Genomic DNA, 20,832 nt, shown 5'->3' with positions numbered 1-20,832 from the left:
AAAGTTGAATTTTATTCCATCCCCTGCAGGGATTCTGACGCAGAGTACATCTAAGGAGGTCCCCTACCCTTTCTCGACGTAAGACAGGTCCTGCTGAGGGGATTTCTGTTTCAATGAGCCTGTGCTTCATGAATTCATTTGGTAAAACAAACAAAAAAATGACTTCCCAGAAGTTTTTCACACATGTGAGACATTTCTTGATGTCAGCCGCCCAGCCCGTGCAAAGCTGGTTTCTCACACCCTGAGTAACCTTTCAGAGCCACCCTGCCTCGTTTTGAATGGAGAGGATTAGAAAACAGTTACAGAGAATTTTCCTATGCATCATGCCACCAAAAATAGCCCTTTATTTTCTTCTTATCCAATAACGAGAAAGGTTAACAGCAGTCTAAAAGCAAAGAGTTGAGAAACTCACACTTTAGAAATGGGGATGAGTAGACGTCAAGCTCACATTTCCTGGGCCCATCTTATCTTTGGCTAGGGCGTTTACCTTCGCCATGACTGAAGGGTCATGTCACCATGAGACATTGTTGACAGGGGCATTTGGGTTATTCAGGGGCATTCTGGGGTTCCTGGGTTTATTTGCCCAGGTTCCTTCCCCCCGACCCTTGGAGAAGTCCAGAAAGAGCAACTGGCAGCTGTTGCCAAGTCCCATGGACGCCTGAGCTTGAACGTTCCTGGGAGACATCACAGTCTCTTGGACAACATTTAGGGAGGCCATTTTGAGGGATGGATCTGAGTAAGGAGCCCAATCGTAACTTAAACTGGTTGGTGTAGGAAAAAAGAGGTCATTGACTTACATAGCTGGGAAGGGTCTGGAAGCAGTCCTCAAAATTTAAGGCAGGACCTCAGGATTAGAGCTGGTGCTCCCTGTTCCCAAGCCCGAGCCCCTTCCTTTTCCTTACTGGCTGTCTCTGCTTATTTCATTCTCTCAGGCTGCCATTTCAAAAGGTTTCCTCCATGCTGTGGGAAGATGACATGCAGTTCCCGGCTGACACAGCCCTCCCACCCTTGTCATCCTTTACCTCACAGAATCTACAGTTTATCTCCAGGGGGGACTCTGATTGGTCCTTCCTAGTTTCTACCACTACTCCTTGGGCCAATCAGCATTGCTGGCTGGGTGGGACACGAGGATGGGCCAGGCCTGACTCATATGCCCATTTCTGGCCCAGGTAGAACAATATGGGTCCTTTCAAAAAAAAGGTCAGTGCTAATACTTGCTGGACTGGTAAAAGCAGCAAAAGGGGGGCAAGAGCCCCCGTCCATTATGGGGGGGCAAGAGACTTACCCAGAACCAACTAAACTAAACCTGCCTCAGGGCACAGCAAAGAGGGGTAGCCGAGAGCAGATACAGTGAACTTGCTCCTACAGCTGTGATCAACTTTGGGAAGATTTTTTTTTTTTTAAAGATTTTATTTATTTATTTGAGAGAGAGAGTGAGAGAGAGAGTGCAAGAGGGGGTAGGGTCAGAGGGAGAAGCAGACTCCCCGCCGAGCAGGGAGCCCGATGCGGGACTCGATCCCGGGACTCCAGGATCATGACCTGAGCCGAAGGCAGTCGCTTAACCAACTGAGCCACCCAGGCGCCCTGGGAAGATTTCTTAATAGACATGCTCATGGCCGGGTGCCTGGGTGGCACAGTCGGTTGAGCACCGGACTCCTGGTTTCTGCTGGGGTCTGATCTCAGGGTGGGGGGATCGAGCCCTGCATTGGGCTCTGTGTTCAGTGTAGAGGCTCCTTGTCCCTCTCCCTCAGCTCCTCCCCCTGCTCATGCTCATTCGCTCTCTCTCAAATGAATAAATAAAATCTTAAAAAAAAAAAGTACCCATGGCATGACCGCCACAGAGGGCTTAAAAAGAGGGTGAGTTGGGGGGTTTAAGACTGAGTCCTGGGTGTTATTTATTTTTTTTTTTTTATTTGAGAGAGAGAGAATGAGAGACAGAGAGCATGAGAGGGAGGAGGGTCAGAGGGAGAAGCAGACTCCCTGCCGAGCAGGGAGCCCGATGCGGGACTCGATCCGGGGACTCCAGGATCATGACCTGAGCCGAAGGCAGTCGCTTAACCAACTGAGCCACCCAGGCGCCCCTGGGTGTTATTTTTAAAGGGGAAAATATAAAACTGTCCTAAATATCCAACAACAGGGGACTGGTTAAGTAAATGATAACACAGACCCATAATAGACCATCATCAAGAAGTTTTAACGGCTGAGTAAAACAGTAATGGTGAAGCTAAGAGGCAGGACAAGTATCTGCCATGTACTTACCTCCCCTCAAAAAAAGATAAACAGAAAAATTTGCCCTTTAAACATGGCCGCCTTCCGGTTGGAATAATATGTGGCCCCTACCTCCTTATGCTTTTTCTTGCTTTTGTGTTGTTTTGTTTTACTTTACAGTGAGTACATCTTCCTTTTGTCATGAGAAACAAACAAACAGAACTGTAATGTTGTCCTCAACAAAACTGAACTGTAGAGATTTCAGAATCACTGGAGGAGATAAAAAGAAAACCTCCCCGAATCCTAGGAGAGCAACTCCCAAGAGCTGGTGCAGGGAGGCAGTGATGGATACAACGGCAGGACCCCGAGATGCTACAATCCTTCTCTTCCTTCTGAAGGTAACATTTTCTGGGCACCTGGGTGGCTCAGTTGGTTAAGCGACTGCCTTCGGCTCAGGTCATGATCCTGGAGTCCCTGGATTGAGTCCCGCATCGGGCTCCCTGCTCTGCAGGGAGTCTGCTTCTCCCTCTGACCCTCCCCCCTCTCATGTGCTCTCTCTCATTCTCTCTCTCTCAAATAAATAAATAAAATCTTTAAAAAAAATAAAAAATGAAGGTAACATTTTCTGAGTAGCTTTACGTAGATAACCTCCGTTCACTCTTTCCAGTAACTCTAAGAAGTTAGCACAATTATTTATTCCATCTCTCCGACAAGGAAGCTGAGTTTCGGTGAGGTTAACGGACTTGTCCCAATCGCTCAGCCTACAAAGTGCGGGAGCCGCGATAGGAACCCGGCTCTTTGCGCTGCAGCAAAAGGAAGTGTGAGCAGGGGCTTTATTTCTTAGCTATCACATTCAGATATCTTCAGGGGAAGGCGGAAGAATGATTTCCCTCCAGTAAACACGAAAAGACGTGAAAGTTCAAAAACCTTGTGAGAGTGTGAAACAGCTAGAGTCCTTGAAATAGAAGCCGGAGTTTATATTCCCAAAGGTAGAACATCAAGGCAGAAAGACAACACGGTCAGGCAGAATTTGTTTGGGGTTAGAGAGACACCTGTAAGAGCATCCGTCCAGCTGAGGGCTTTTGAGGATGAGGCCATGGAGGCGCAGAGAGGGTAGGTGACCTGCCCAAGGTCACAGGGCAAGTGAGTACTGTTGCTGAAGACAGTCCAGGCTTGTCACTGGCAATGCAGTGCTCTTGGGGGCTATCATGTGGCAGGGCGTCATTTGCTATATAAGGAAGCAGGCACCTCAGTTGGAATGAAGCATCTGTGCCTGTCTCCTAGAAACACACATCACAGAGATGGATCTAGAGCAACAAGGGGCTGATTTGATAAGGACTCCTTGATACGGTGCTGGAAAATCCATTATGTTTAATCACTGTTCAAAAGCCATATTTGAAGCATTTCTATGAAAAAGTCAGAAGAGCCTTCACATATTTTTCATAACTATATATATGTGTGTATTTTTTAAAATGTATTTCATTTCTGTTACACTGGGCCTTAGGTTGCCAAGGAGACAGTTATCAGCAGAACTAAGCTGTTAGTGAATAATTAATTGTCTGTTCTCAGTGAGGTTGGAGAGAACTTACTTCTCAGAGTGTCTAAAGAGGGTGCGGGCCAAGTCGGCCTCTGTCCGCAGCAGAAAGGGAGTGAGGGCCTGAAGAGACCGCCAAATAAGAGATGGCTGTGCAGGGTGGAGACTTCCCTCCTACCCGCAAAGCAGAGCCAAGAGGAGTCACGGCCTGGGGCAACCTAAACCAGACGGTCACTTTGTGAAGTGAGCGAGAGGGGGTGTGAACAGGAGCCCTGCTTCCCATCCGCTGTTCTATTCTACCCTCACGTGTTAAAGAGCAGTCTGTAAAATGGGATTTCCCAAGCTCTCCCTCTTGTTTCTGCCAAGTGTGGTGCAGATCAGATTCGCCTCAACTCAAATTGCTGCGTGTTCTGAATGCAACCTGCCCTCCAGTAAATGTGAAAGGATGTGAGTGGCTCCAAAACCCTGGGAGGCGTCCTTTGCAATATAACTCAGAGCTCCTATTCCTCGAGGAGGGTATGACCATGGCAGAGAGAGAACGCATTGGTGCAGAATTTGTTCTAGACCTGCGAGAGGATCATATCCAGTTTACCGCTGAAATTGCTGCAGCTCAGCTTCAGCCTGGGCTCACTGGGCCGCTCCAGCTAAACATGCAGAGCAGAAGCGAGTGAAGAAAACCCTCCGAACCTAGCATCTTGGGTCTGGACCTCTCCAGTTCAATTGCTTCTCATTTAAAGAGCTGCATATTCCCGCTGAGACATATCATAACCAGACATCTATTTGATGCATCCTGAACATCGTGCAGGTGCTCAACTAACATTCCTTGTTATGCAGAAAAGAACTTCAGGTTATTATAAACCCCTCTCTGCAACTCCAATATGCAAAGGATCTTACAGTCTCCTGGGAGGGACTGAGTCTTCTGGAACCATCACTGGTGCATAGAGGCAGGAACCGCCCTCCACCCCTCTTCAAACACACAAATTGCCCACTTTCCCCCTAAACCCTCACTCAGTTCTATGCTATGGAACATATACGGTGTTAGAAGGGAAGCCTCTGTTCTTCTCCAGTGCATTTCAAAATCTGTTCATGAGCTAACAGTATGAAAAGTTTTCTCCATTGTCACAAAAAGCTGCCTACAGTAGACATTTGATAATACAGTGATGTTACAGGTACACTCAGAGAGCAGCAACTTTCTTTGCCAGCCCTCTAAAAATGTCCCGACCTTTCTAGATTGTTCAAATGGAAATTCTTCCGCCAGCCCACCCCACCCCCTCAAGGTTTCTAAAACATGAGACTTACACTGTGGCTATCCATCCACTTCCCAGCGGCAGCATGGTTGACTTCTGCCGCGAGGGAGAAAGAAGGTTTTTGATCATTTTGTACAAAATTACCAAGGTGAGGCAAAGCTAACAGAGTGACAGTATGTTTATTATGAAACTCAAAACAACTTCCAGATGCGTGGACAGAAGGGCGGAAATGCCATGAGTGCAGGCGGGCAGGCCTGAGTTCAAGTTCTAGCTGGACTAGGGGTTCTCCAGCTGGGGGGCCTCCGGCAAGTTACTGTACCTCCCTGAGCTTTGGTTTCCTCATACAGTCATTGGAGGGATTCAAAGGAGATACTATACCTCAAAAGTGTGAGGCTCAGGGCCTGGGTAACAGTCACTGCTTCCTGTAAACTGATTATATCTCATCTCATCTTGTTCAAGTCGATGCAGCATCGCCTGAAACAGGAGAGCAGGAAGGTGATCGTGGACATTTGCTTTGCCCGCCTATTACTCCTCCTTCCCAGGACCCACTTCCCTTTTCTCCAACAATAACCATTTTTACATGTCTTGGGTGAGGCCTACTGCCTTTCTTCTCTCCAGTCAGGTGAGAATGAGTCTCAGGCTTCGCCCAACCTCCGACCTGCCCCAACCGCCACGAGAGGTGCAGGAATGGACCCAGGTGTCAGGCTGCCTCTCTCCTGAGTCCTCCCTGGAACTTTCTTCTGGTTGGAGATCTCATAAGAGATCCGTTCCACGCTGAGCTTGTAGAATGTGGATTTTGTGCACCTCACAGCTCCCTTTCCTGCCAAATCTGTCAGGGTTTGCTCAGAGAGGCAGAACCAGCAGAAGATATATATCACTGGGGATTTATTACAAGGATGTGGCCTCTTGCAGTTTTAAGAATGGTTCAGCACTCTGTGAGGCTGTTCCATCTGTGTCTGGTGCAGGAAACTGACGCCAGCAGGGTGGCCTGTCAAGAAGAAAGATGGACAGGAAGCAAGGGAAGCAAGGATAACTGAAGTCTGTGAGGAAGGCCAGGAGTTCACGTGGAGGGATGAGGAGCCACATTCCTCTTCTCACCTCCAAGCCACCCACTCGTCAGAAGATGGGATTAAGCCGGAGGCGATGCTGGCCTCCTTCAGCACGGAGCTGGCCATGCACTTGGACCAGGAGTCAGAGAGGCTGAAGGAGGATCTGGTAGAAGTTGGCGATGCTGTGAGCCCAAGCCCGCACATGAGGGAGCGCAAAAGGGATGAGATGAGCAAGCCATGACAGTACCTGCTGGCCGGCACTGGCCTTCCCAGCACGAGAAGCAATAGGACTGCTGCACTGGTTCCGCTTGCAAATCTCACAGACAATGTCTCTGTGGCTCACATTAACCCGGGATTAGGCAGACAAGTAAATTGGGGGAAAGGTAGTTCCTGCGTCGCCAAGTGGACAGAACAAATCAGCTGTGCCAGCTCTATGACGAGAACCCATGCGGGAGATGGGGCGAGAACAAGAGCCCTGATGATAGCATTTCAGCCTCTGGATCCAGCCATGTCTGAAGCTGTAACTTCCCCTAGGATTGCCAGTGACGTAAACCGTTTGGCTGATGCTGGTTTTGAATTGGGTTTCTATCTCTTGAAAGTGGAAGTGGCCCGACCAATAGAAGTACCTAGTTCAGCAACAGTTCCAATAGTAATTCAGTTTACCAGTTGTATCAGAATTCCGGTAAAGACTCTAACTTTGGCATCACAATTAGGAACAAAGTCTTGGATGATAGGAAATGATGAGTACACAGCACTTTGAGTTTTGATGGGTAAAGAATTTGCTAAGAAGTGGCAAGAATGAACACACTACCGAGCAAGCCCCAGGTGTAACCTTTGCAGGCGGTGAGCTGGCAGACAGTGAGGAGCTGAAGGGACACCCAGGTGGGGGGGCCCTGGGACCCATACTTCAAATTTTCATTCTTTTTTTTGCAGGTCAAAAAACATCATGTGGGCAGTGTGCCTGTAATAGGTCATCTTCGCAAGGTGGGGGGGGGTCTCACCTCCTTGCTATATCTTCAAGAGATTGATAAATAAACCCACGTAAATTAATTTACAAGGGAGTGGGGTATATTTTTCCAGCAGCTGGAATTCTTGTACTCTTCACCTAAGACACATCTTTCCCAGACAGTTCACCTAGGATGATGAATAAAGATTAGAATACTTTTTTTGGAGAACACAGAATAGTTTGAGGGAGATTTTACCCAACTGGTGGGTCAGTCTGGTAAATGACTTTTCCTATCTTCCCAAAGTGGATAAAATGCTTGTTCTATTTGTGAAAACACTGATTTTTGTGATAAGCCTCTTGAATATTTCCCAAATCATGCATTGTCCCAGTTATAGATTACCTCTTAAGGTATCTTATACAGATGTTCAACCTCATTATGAGCAACAGGCTTTAAAAAACTAGGTTTCCTTCTCCCTCTTCTCTAGGAAAACTGTTTCTCTACTCACACCACTTCTGACACCCAATATGTGGGTTTTCCATACTAAGCAATTCTCCAATTCTCCGCAGATAGCAACTGGCTATCCTATGATTTAATTCAAACCTGACGCTAATTCCTGGAGTGAGCACAGAGCCCATAGGTTAAGGGCTCGGGCCCGTAAGACTGCCCCCACTTCAGACACCAATCACAAGTAGTGGGTCCTCAGGTTACCCACACTACTGTCTGACTTGGCTATACGAATCAGGGATTCCCACAACCACCTCCTTAAGTTCAAAAATTGGCTATAATGGCCCATAGAAGTCAGGGAAATATTTTACTTATACTTACTGGTTCATTATAAAGGATGCAAATGAACCGCAAGATGAAGAGGTACATTGGGTGAGGTCTGGAAGGGTCCTAGTCACAGGAGCTTCTGTCCCCACGGAGCTGGGTTGTGCGCCCTCCTGACACGTGAATGTGTTCACCCATCTGGAAGCTCTCTGAAGCCCTTACCTAGTTCAGGGATTTGTACAGAGGCTTCAGCATGTATGCGTGACTGATTATTAACTCAATCTCCAACCCCTCTTTCCTTCCCTGAGGCTGGAGGGTGGGGCTGAAAGCTTCAAGCTTCTACTCATGGCTTGGATGTTCTGGTGACCAGCCCCCATCCAGGAGCCCACCAAGAGTCATCTCATTAGAACAAAAACCACTTCTATCACTTAGGAAATTCCAAGGGATCTAGGGGCTCTGTATCAAGAACCAGGGACAAAGGGCAAATATATATATATATATATATATATTTCTTTTTTTAGGAGTTTATTTATTTATTTGGAGAGAGAGAGAGAGCACGAGAGGGGCAAGGGTCAGAGGGAGAGGCAGATTCCCCACTGAGCTAGGAGCCTGATATGGGGCTTGATCCCAGGATGCTGAGATCGTGACCTGAGCCAAAGGTAGATGCATAAGCAGCTGAGCCACCCTGGCTCCCCCAAATACATACTTCTTAGTATAACACAATATCACATCTTCCAAGCCTTTTGTACACACCAGGCAGTGTGTACTTATGAATGGGGGACAAATAAATGTATAAGATACAGTCATTCCCTCAAAGAGCTCAAAGAATCAACCTCCGCATTCTAGATACCATTTTTCTAATTACGCAACCAAAAATTCCATTACCTTTCAGGAAGGCCTTCTCCCACTCCATGGTGAGCCTATTATCCTCCAAAGCCCTCTATATTTTCTTCTTCTTCTATATGTAGTAAGCCAACTGCCCCCTCCACCAATTTTCTCCTTCAGTGGATGTCTTACAGATTTTTATCTTCTTCCAATTTCAAAAATAATAAATGCAGCATGCAGAATATTTAGGATACTATGCACCCCCACCCCAATTTTTTTAAACTACTTTTATTCTCAAGTAGTGACTTTCTCAAGGACCAGGAGGCCCCTTGTCTACTAACTGCAGGAAGAGCAAGCAAGCAGGGCGGATGGGATGGATCTTAGACCTGTCACTGCCCCTTGTCTCCACTCCTCCCGCCCTGGGGCAGACCCCACGCACCTCTCACCAGGTGGCTACAGTTGCTCTTGTAACAGGTCTTGCCGCTTCTACCTTTGTGTGTCCCCTTCACAGCAGCCAGCGTGTCATGTAAAATGAAATCAAATCGCTCCACTTCCTTGCTTAAAGCCCCCCATGATTGTCCATCACAGCTAGAAAGTCACCAAACATCACCCACTCCCAGGAAGGCCTCCCTCTCCACCTTCCTCAGAAGGTCTCTCCCCACCTCTTTCCCATGGTTTATACCTCTTTTTCTACTTTATTTTCCATCTTTGGACTTAAGAAGATCTTTAAAAATACATGCTTGTTTCTGAGTTTATAGGTTGCACCTCCTACCCCCAAGAATGCTGATTCCCTAAGGGCTAGGGGCGGGGGGGGGGGTCTCTCAACAGGGGGCCTATTCACTTCCTTTGGACCTGGGGGTGGGAGTGCGGGTGGGTCAAGAGCCCCAGGTGCTTCACCATGCTTTGTTGATTTCCTTTAGCCCTGCCCTCATCTTTCTAAATTATGTTTTCTTTATTAAACTCTCCTTAATTACTCCTGCAAGTGGGCCGTCTCTTCCCTAGCAGGTGCTTGACTCAGGTTTGAACTTGACTTCTGTCAAAAGCCAGTCCTCTGCCCTTTGGTGCAGGCACGAGGGCCGTCACTGCCCTCCAGAACACTGAAGGCTCTTCTGCTTCCCTCCAGGACTTGGCATCTTGTAGGCACAGGCATTATGAGTTAATATATCTCTAAAAATTAAGCACTGAATCAGGCCCTTTATTTATAGCTCATTTTTACAAATGTGAATTAAAGTGGGCCAGTCTTACGACATACTCAAATTTATTATCCCCACTTGATGGCTTGGATAGTTAAACACTTTGGTGAATAAACTTAGAATTCATTAAGTCTCATTTTCTCATATTTCATATATTTGCAATCCACTCTCCTCCCTGGCAGTTTTCAAACAAGAAAATTAAGCCTGGCTCTGAAATTTATGGATGTATTATTCCATACATTCCATATTCTAATATTCCTTTAATTAGAAACTCATATGTGGCTTCCTAAGCAAGCCACCCATGGAGATAACTTACGTGAATGGGGCCACCATATTGTCTGATGGCCTCCTAATTCCAGTTTTTTGAAGCTCTCATTAGCTCTGAAGCACCACATAGGGCAGGTTCTATGGAAACATGGCCTGGGGGGAGGGGGCGCTAACTTCTCACCTTCAGGTTGATATGAGAAGGTTTGGTAATGGTTTACTGGTTTAGTTTTCACTGTTGAATATTAATAGAATGGAATTATAGGTACTCAGCTCTGGGCAGCGTGGTGCTTCTGAGCTTGTCAGAAGTGGTGGTGGTGACCACAGTTGATGGTATTGTGGGGAAAGGGAGTCTACCTTGCCTCCTTTTGTTGTTAGATACAAGATCTATCTAAACCTATTCTGTGCCCACCTGTGCTGGGTAAGGCCGCCATTTTGGATATCCTGTTAACTACTGCAGGACAGAGGGGAAAGGAGAGAGAAGGAGAGAATGTGGTACAGATTCAGAGAGAGGGGAGTGAGGGGAGGAGAGAGGAGAGAAAGAGGGTATTCAGCATATATCCAGCGTGGCATTAGATGGGTGCTTGGCTTGTCCATGTAACCCTATTAAGTGTGCCTAAAATTACCTATCATTCCAAGATCAGCTCCTAATGTTGGCAACTATCTGTGTTGTGGGCCTGAGGAGTTAGAGATGCCTAAGGCTTTTAGATCTAAACATATTTGGCCCGAAACTTAAAGAAGAGCATTAGAGGGAGTAGAGTCAGTCAACAAACGTCTATTCATCATCTATTACAGACACTTCTGGTTTCTGATGCCAGAGACAGAGCCCCGCCCAGTCAGCTAATGCTTTACATAGTGCTCATTATGGGCCAGGCATGCTTCTGAGTGTTTCTTATCCATGAATGCCACTTAATCCCCACACCACGCTGTGAAGTGTGTTCTACTACCATCCCCCATCTAAAGACGAGGAAACAAGGCGCCTGGGTGGCTCAGTTGGTTAAGTGACTGGCTTCGGCTCAGGGCATGATCCTGGAGTCCCTGGATCAAGTCCTGCATTGGGCTCCCTGCTCAATGGAAGTCTGCTTCTCCCTCTGACCCTCCCCCCTCTCGTGCTCTCTCTCTCTCTCATTCTCTCTCTCAAATGAGGAAACAAAGGCTCTGTGAAGTTAATGTGCCCAAGGTTACAGAGCCAGTATGTGGGAGAAGAGAGATTTGACATTCAATAGGAGGATTCCGGGGTTCATGTTTTTTTTTTTTTTTAAAGATTTTATTTATTTATTTGACAGAGAAAGACACAGCGAGACAGGGAACACAAGCAGGGGGAGTGGGAGAGGGAGAAGCAGGCTTCCCACTGAGCAGGGAGCCCAATGTGGGGCTCGATCCCAGAACCCTGGGATCATGACCCGAGCCGAAGGCAGATGCCCAACAACTGAGCCACCCAGGTGCCCCCAGGGCTCATGTTCTTAACCACTGTATTTGTTAGGATTCTCCAGAGAAACAGAACCAACAGGATATATACATCCACGTATCTAAAGAGAGAGAGAAACAGATTGGTTTTAAGGAATTGGCTCATGTGATTGTGGCAGGGAAGAGTTGTAGTGCAAGGTCAAAGACAGTCGGCTGGCAGAATTCCTTCTTGCTTGGGGGAGGTCAGTCTTGTTTCTATTCAGGCCTTCAAATGATTGGATGAGACCCCTACATGTGTGGAGGGCAAATAGTTTTGCTCAGAGGTCACCAATTTAAATGTGAATCTCATTCAAAAACAATTTTCACAGAAATATCCCAAATAATGTGTATCCCAGTATCTGAGCACTATGGGCCAGCCAAGATGACATAAAATAGTAACCATCACAATATTAACCATGGGTTAAATTGTGTCCTCCCCAAAAGATATAGTGAAGTCCTAACCCCAGAACCTAAGAATGTAACCTTATTTGGATACAGGGTCATTGAAGATGTAATTAGTTAAGATGAGATCCTACTCAAGTAGGGTGGGCTCTTAATCCAATATGGCTGGTGTCCTCATCACAAGAGGGAGGAACACATGTGAAGACGTGGAATCCATTATGGCTGGCGTCCTCATAACAAGAAGGAGGAACCCAGAGAAAATGTCCATGTGAAGACACACAGACACAGGGAGAATGCATGTGGAGACAGAGGCAGAGTCTGCAGTTACGCTGCCACAAATCAAGTCATGTCAGAGGCTATCAGAAACTAGAAGAGGCTAGGAAGAGTCCTCCAACACCTAATTTCAGACTTCTGGCCTCCCAAACTGTGAGAGAATAGATTTCTGTTGTTTTAACTACCTCGTTTGTGGCATTTTGTTATGGCAGCCCTAGGAAACTACTACAACCCTGCCCTCAGGGAACCTACATTCTCGGAGAGGGAGCAGGCAATGATCACAAGACTCTATGGGGAGCAGAGGAGTCACAAAAGACTTTTTCAGTGCTAAGTTTATAGCGGGGGGAGGACTTCATTCATATGGTGGCCCCCGTGCTGGCCATACTGATCAGGGTTCACTCAGAAAAGCAGGACCTTTAGAAAGAAACATATTAACAGGGATTTATTATAGAGATTTGGCCTTTTACAATTGGAAGATCTGTCTAAACAGTGTACGTGAGGCTGCTGGTTCTGGCTGGTACAGGAATCTAAAGTCTGCAGGGCAGGTCGTTCAGAAGGAAAGGTGGGCAAGACGTGGGGGAAGCAAGGACAAACTGAAATCCGCGAGGGGAAGGTCTTGGCAGAGGTCTGACATTGACATGATAGCAGAATAGACTCAAGGTCACCTGACTTCCTACTGAGAGCCCTTCCCATTGCTCCATCATACCTTTTTTAGAAGCCTAGAATTTTTTTTCTTCCAAAAGAAACCTTGAAGACTCCACCAGATCTGTAGGAACAAAAAGGCATTAACTACTCAATGTGCTCTAATTAAAAAGTGATCCTTTTCTAGAAGGAAGTACAGTCAAATGTGTTAGGGCTGGTTATTTTGGAATTTGGGGACCTGAATTAGTCAAAAAGCTTTTCCTTCTTTGCTATGTTTTCCAGATTTCCTATAATGATCAAAAACATGTTTTAAAACAAAACATAAAGCAACATTCTTCTTTAGAAGAAAAAAAAATCTCAATGCACATCTGAACCAGGTGTCTTTCTCAAGCAGAGCCAATGTGCCTTTGCTAGCTGGCTGGTCCTGGCTGGCAATCAAATAAAGGATAAAGCTACTGGTTTTAGAATTTGAGGAACTTCTGAATCCATGTATTGAAATTCTATGTCTAACTTTTGGTCCCTATCTAATCTCTAGTTCATTCATTCACCCCCACTTTTTTTTTTTTTTTAAGATTTTATTTATTTATTTGACAGAGAGATAGAGAGAGAGCACAAGTAGGCAGAGTGGCAATCAGAGGGAGAGGGAGAAGCAGGCTCCCCGCCAAGCAGGGAGCCCGATGCGGGGCTCGATCCCAGGATGCTGGGATCATGACCTGAGCTGAAGGCAGATGCTTAACCGACTGATCCACCCAGGTGCCCCCCCCCTTTTTTTTAAGATTTTATTTGAGAGAGCAAGCACACACGTGAGTGAAGGGAGGGGCAGAAGGAGAAGTGGACTCCTCTGCTGAGCAGGGAGCCCCAAGCGGGGCTCAATCCCAGGACCCTGAGATCAGAACTTGAGCCAAAGTCAGACACTTAACCGACTGAGCCACCCAGGCGCCCCTAACGCTCACCTTTCAACCTCAGCTTTATGTAAAGATGGGGCAACTTTAGGACAAGATAATCCCTAGCCTAAGAAGCATAGCAGTCCCTAGATCCAAAATGCGGTTGGTTTAGTGTTAGGTTATTCATGCTGCTGGTTTCTGAGTCGATTGTGTGTTAGTGCTAATACCTACCTTACTAAGTAACAGACTCTAGGGCCCCCTACCTTTCCACACCCTTCCCTGACTTACTGAACCCAATTCATTCTTCCAGAACCCAAGCTTTTCCTGATTCAATCATTCACTGAATCGACATTTACTGAGCTCCTACTATGTGCCAGATACTGTGAGAGGCAACTCGATGCAAAGATTTTTGAAAATGACATGATCTGGTCCCTGAGGGTTCCAGAAATCCATCATCAGCTATTCTATAACACAGTTCACATCTTACATGGTAGGAAAGCACAGTGGTTAACAGTCTGGGCTTGGGAGTCAGACTGCCGGGGTTTAAATGTGGGCCCCACCTCTTACTGTGCCTAGATGTGACTGTGGACAGTTTGATGGATCTTTCTAGGCCTCATGTCTCAGTTACCAAGGATGAGGACAACAGGAAGAACAGCTCACATTTATTGTGTCCTTACTAAGGGCTGGGCCCCGGGCTCTTGTGTGTCCATTACCTCCTTTCATGCTCACCAAGCCCCTGGGAAGTGGTTACTTTCATCATCCCCATTTGACATGGATGGAAGTTAGGTGTAGGAGGTCACATTACTTACTAGCAAAGGGGAGAGCAGGTGGTGTGTGATGGCTGAGGACACCTATGCGCTGCACGTGATTGGCTCTGGGCCCTCTGACCACGCCCACTGAGGGGTGGCACCCGCCTGATCCTCGGCACTGAGCTCTGGAAGGAACACTGAGAGCCAGGGTGGACCACAAAACCTGACGTCCAGGGTGTATAAATTAAACACGCGCCTTCTGCCTGGGGGAATGACAACTTCCCTGTGATTACTGCACTGTGAAAAATGTTAGCCTTCAAAAAGGTTTCCTCCCTTCCGATTCCGTTAGCACTCACACAGAGGCCTGTTAGCAGGGCTCCCCGGCCTGTTGGGGATGCTGATGAGGCCATGGAAAAAACCCATCCCCCTGGTAGCGCTGGCTGTTTTTAGCTCTAGGCTGCCAGCGCGCATCACCTGCCTGGGTATCAGCCACAGGATACATTGTGCCTGGGGGCATCAGCTCCCCAAACTGCCCTGGGATCTAACTCAGATAGACATGTGTTTCATGGGGAAAAACACAGGCCACTACACAATGGGGAAGGAGAGAAGAGAGAAGGAAGAAGGGCAGGAAGAAGGAGAAAAGACAAAAAGGGACGAGAAGGAGGGATGAGGCAGGGAGGGGAGAGAGGCATGGGAGAAGGCTGTAAAAGGTTCTGCCCCCTTCCTGTGCCTTTAAAAGTAGGAACCGTTGAGTTGAGCTGGAGTATTATAACTCACAGTTTCAGAGTGGACATTTCCTCTGTGGTCAAAGGAGGGCAGCGAGCTTGCAGACGGAGCTCACTCCTGCAGGAGCTATGATGAGGCAAAAGGATGTGGAGACACTATGGCAGGAAAATGTCAGAATTCCACACAGCAAGGCTGACCCTTTCCTTCCCACCTTTGGCTACAGAAATGATTCCTATATGACTACCTCTATTGGGGGCACTGTCGGGGCAGTGCCATGCAGGTGTGGGCCACTGGCTGGTGCGGGTCTGAGAATTCGGGGTTACCAGCTGCTGATAATATAGGCAAAGAACTGACAGAACACGATTAGAAATTTTTATCATGATCTAATGCTGCCGAGACAGCTCTCTGTGTGATCATCGAACTTGTCTCATAGATGCTGACATAGATGATTTTGGGTGTTGATGACCATGAACTTGTAGGGCGAGCTGCCCATGGCCTGAGCTGTGTATTACTCATGCACAGTCACACCACATCCTGGGCTGTGAGTTTGACAACACTACTGAAGAGATTATTTATTTACCTCTACGGTCACTATGTTGCTGTGCCTCCCTAAGCCTCAGTTTCACTGTTTGTAAACTAGTGATACGTCCTAGGGACCTCTGGAAAATTAGAGCAGGTAGTACAGGTCAAGCGTTTAGCATAGTAGCTGACAAAGGGTGTGCAGTCAACACAAGGTAGCTCTTCTCACGCGGTCATGGTGAACAGATAGAGCTTGTGACTTGGCTAGGGGCAAAGTGTCTCAGCACCACAGATGTCTGAGGAACTGAGCCCAGTCTCCCAGACTTGACCCAGAGCAAGCCAAGGATATCTCCAAGTGCAAGCAGAGGGGCTGGTCACCAGCCAGGGGATGAAGATGGTAAAGCTCATCCCCTCCACTGGGAACAAGCAAATCGATGGTGAAGGAAAGCTTCAGGTCCTCAAGTGCTCTAAAAGCAAATAATAAAATTTAAAATCGATGGGGAAGCTGACAGCAAACCAACGGCGGGGCCAGAGGCCAGGAACGAAGTGTCTCCATGCTGGGAGCAGGCAGACAGCCCAGGCGGGAATCCTCAGAACAGCAGTGTGCTGAGCATCCAGGCGAAGGAGGTTTGGTGCCTGTAATTTGGTAGAGGCCCTGCCTCCTGGTCTGGCGCCGTCCCATAGATATGGGATACACACAGGGAATAGGAGGTTGTCGGAGGAATAAGACCTGGACCCCCAACACAATGCCGTTCTATTTATCCGACCTTTGGAGGAGTGCAGCCAGAGACTGGGAAATCACATTTTCCAGCATTAACTTTCAGCTGCATTTTAAAAACATGGACAGACAATGCAGTACATTGTTAGGGACTAAATATTTGTGTCCCCTTCCAAATTCATACGCTGAGACCGTGACCTCCATTGTGATTGTGCTAGGAGGTGGGGCCTTTGGGAGGTAACTGAGTGTAAATGAGGTCATGAGAGGAGGCCCTTATACAAAGGGGGAAGAGACTAGAGCTCGGTCTTGGCCGTGTGAGGACACAGCAAGAAGGTGGTCATTTGCAAACCACAAAGAGAGCTTTCATCAGGAACTGCATCAACCAGCACCTTGATCCTGGATCTCCCTGACACCAGAACGATGAGAAATAAACATGTGTCATTTAAGCCATCCAGTGGGTGACATTTTGTTACAGTAGCCTGACCCGAGTGAGACATACAGAGACATTCACAGTATTTCTCAGATAAGGGATTATTCAGATTCACTTATCTGTGCAAACATTTCTTGAGCTCTCCCTCCCCCGCCCCACCCCCCGCCACCTGTCTCAACCCCAATGTTCCAGGGACTACAGTAAAATAGGACAGTCAGGACAAGAAGTTTCTGCTCATTGTGAGCTCATGACAGGTGAGGGAGACAAAGAGATTAGCAAATACTTAGCATCCAGCATGCCAGGTGCAACAGTAGCTTTGTGAGGCCCAGCGGAGCGTGTAGGCACCACCACCTGGGATGGAGATTGGGGGGCAGGGAGGGGAGCAGAAGCCGCTGCAGAGTGCCAACCCTCGCCTGCCCGTGCGTGTTCAAAGGACACGATGGCACTGGACTCAGGGCAGCTGCCGTCGTGACGTGTGTTTAAGAGGAAAGTGGGCCAATCGGACTATTTTAGGAATCTTTAGCAGTCAGTGCGGGAATGAAACCTCTAATGGATCATGAAAGCTGAAGAAAGGAAGAGAGGAGAGGCTCAGAGTGAAGGAGAAAGACTGAGAGAATATGTGAGTGAGAGAGAGAGACAGATAGACACACACACACACACACACACACACATACACACACACACACACGTAGAGGGATAGACCTACCTTAATGTGAAAGCTTTAGACTGGTTCTAGAGTCCTGTTCCCTTGGAGCATGGCTATATTTGGCTTTTGTCTTTGAATTTCCATAAGTTTCCATCAGTTAGAATGGGTAACCTTTACTGGAACTGGTGGAGTGGTCTTCTGTTCTGAACAACACAAAGAGTCTAACTAAACTCTAGGAGTGAGCTGGGAAGGCAACACTGACTCACACAAATTCAACCGTACTGTCTCAGCCAAACCAAAGAAGAGACAAAGAGAGAAATAACAATTCAATCATTGTGGCTGGTGTCACATGCGTGCGTGTAAGCCCTGGCCTGAGTGTGTCACGGGAGACATGACCCTGCCTATCTGTGAACTTCGCTTTGTGTGAGCACCTCACTGAGCTGAGGGTGCTTGCTATGTCAGTTAATGTATATGTTTCAGGACAAGAAGAAAATGGGAAAAGGAGAGAATAATTAGCAAGCACAAGAATGAGCATCCCGTTTCCATTTCTCTTGCCAAGGCTAATCATTTATTTCAACTGAGGTGCTTGGTGAATTAAAGCCACATGTAAGTTAAGGGTGTTAATTTCATGATCTAACTCCTTAGAGTAGAAACACTCACATTCAGCCTATGCTTTGAAGAACTGAAGCCAGCAATTAACTCATAAAGGCTGAAACTAACAAACTGCTTCCTTTACAAGCAAAGTGCCAATTGAACCTTGATTCATGAAGTCACCAATTGGTCTTCTTGGTTTCCCATTCAGTCCAGAGCCATCAGATAAATATATTTCATCATGTCCCAACATTGACTCTTTTTCAAAGACAAATGACAGAAGTGTGGATTAAAACCAAAACCCAATACAATATACATGGACTGTTGAGAATGCGTAGAAAGATATGAACAATGCTCAGAGATCAGAAGGGACTTACAAATGAATGAGTCCACTGGGATTAAAATTTTTTTCTCTAAGCTGTGTAGGGTGAGAAGACAGCCAGGTGGCCAATGCATCCTTTTGTCCAGTTTAAGCTCGCTAAATGAAAGCCATGTGAATGGTTGCCTTGAGGGCCAGGCAACGTCCACAACTCAGTGGCTGGAGAGGTGTGAACTCAGCCCTAGTGCAGACAATCTTCTCCCAGATGTAAACGCTCAGGTCTGTAGAGGCTTCCCTTGAACAGATGGACACTGAGGCCCAGACCAAGGCTCAGCAGCCTGTGACAGAAGACTCTAGAAAACCTGCCCCCAGGAGAGAAGAGCCAAGCAGCCCCCAACAACATACATATTTATCTCAAACTTAAAGATTTAAGTCAAGTCGCATCTGAATTATCCTCATCTGTTAAATTACCAAACAATAAATATTCATTTTCCTGCTAAAGGGGTCCAGAATATGCCACTCCAAAATATGCCACTTATTTTGAGCTGAAGGCAAGTGAGAATCAACAGATGCAGGGCAAGGCTTTCTCTGCACTATCCTTGTCTGCCTAAGGCAGGGCATACATTTCTCTTTGGAAGGTGCCTCTCCAGGACCAGAAAAGAGAAGAGCAACTCATCACCAGAGACAGGAGTTGACACTGGAGGACTGTGCGTAAAGAGACCTTACTAAACTAACCCGCACCTTCCATTAGTTCTCCCATATATTTCCCAGGCACTGGCCCACAATTATCATCCCTTGAAGTCCAACCCCTCTTTCCTTTGTTAAAATGGCATATGAGCCCTGCAAGCCTAATCACTTCTTTGAGCTTTACTTCTTTTTGGTGAACTCCTGTGCACATAAATATTAATAAAAATTGCCTGTCTTTTCTCCTGTTAATCTTTGTTAGTTTAATTCATTGGCTCCCAAGCACTGAACCTAAGAGGGTAGAAGGAAACTTTTTCATCCCTGACAGTGCCACAGTACTAACCTCAAACTTCAGGGGTGCTTACTTACTTAAAGGGATAAATGTAAAAGGAGTCCCTACTTACCAGCTATTGTGAATTCAAGACAGTTCTAGAGAACATACTGGTATGTTTATAAGAATGGCAAACCTTTTTTTTTTCTTTTTCAAATTTTTATAGAATGGCAAACATTTTTAAAGACTGATGATATGAAGTGATAGCATGGATGTGCCCAAATGGGTGGGCACTTCTCCAACTGTTGGTGGGCATGTAAATTTGGTGCAGACTTTTTGGAAGGCAATTCAATAAGCTCTATCAAAACTGAAAATGGGGGGCACCTGGGTGGCTCAGTCGGTTAAGCATCTGCCTTCGGCTCAGGTCATGATCCCAGGGTCCTGAGGTTGAGCCCCACATGTGGCTCCCTGCTCAGCAGGGAGCCTGCTTTTCCCTTTCCAGCTCCCCCTGCTTGTGTTCCCTCTCTCGCTGTCTCTCTCTGTGTCAAATAAATAAATAAAATCTTTAAAAAAAAAAGATTAAAAAAGAAAAAAAAAACTGAAAATGGGCAAATTTTTGATCCAGCAATTCCTCTTCTAGGAAGTTACCTGAAGACGCCCTTGCATACATGCACAAAGTCAACATGTGAGAATTTTTATTGCAGCATTGCTTTAATAGCAATACCCTGAAAATTACCCAAATATCCAGCAATGGAGAAGCTGCTACAAGGAGTCAGTAGAAAGAATGAAATAAACCTCCATATCCCAATGTGGGTAGACTTCCAGGACACTGATAGTGTTTAAACAGTAAGTCACAGAAGTAGACAAGTATTTCTTAAATAGATCTCAATAAAGCACAACCCATAAAAGAAAAGATGAGCAACTGAACTCCATTAAAATCAAGAACTTCTATTCATCAAAAAACAACATTAAAAGAACCCAAGTCTAGCAGTTGATGAATGGACAAATCAAATAATGGTATATCCATAAAATGGAATATTACTTAGTAATAAAAAATGAATGAAATTTGAATACATACTACAACATGGATGAACCTTAGCATATGCTAAGTGAAAGAAGTCAGTCACAAAAGGCCATATATTGTATGATTCCATTTATATGAAACACCCAGAATAGGCAAATCCATAAAGACTGAGTGTAGATTAGTAGCTGCTAGGGTCTAGGGGAAGGAGGGAATAATGGATATAGGATTTCCTCTTGGGGTGATGAAAATAATTTGGATTTAAATAGTGGTGATGGTTGCAAAACTTTGTCAGTGTGGTGAAAAACACTGAGTTATATCCTTTAAACAGATGAATTTTATGGTATGTTAATTATATCTCACTTTTTAAAATTACATTAAAAAGACAATAATAAGAGAGTAAAAAGGCAAACCATAGACTGTGACAAAATATTTACAATATGTATATGTGTCAAAGGACTTGAATCAAGAATATA

The sequence above is a fragment of the Neomonachus schauinslandi genome, chromosome 1 (assembly GCF_002201575.2).
Source record: "Neomonachus schauinslandi chromosome 1, ASM220157v2, whole genome shotgun sequence".
Classification (NCBI taxonomy): Eukaryota; Metazoa; Chordata; class Mammalia; order Carnivora; family Phocidae; genus Neomonachus; species Neomonachus schauinslandi.
Note: the sequence above shows the minus strand (reverse complement) of the source record.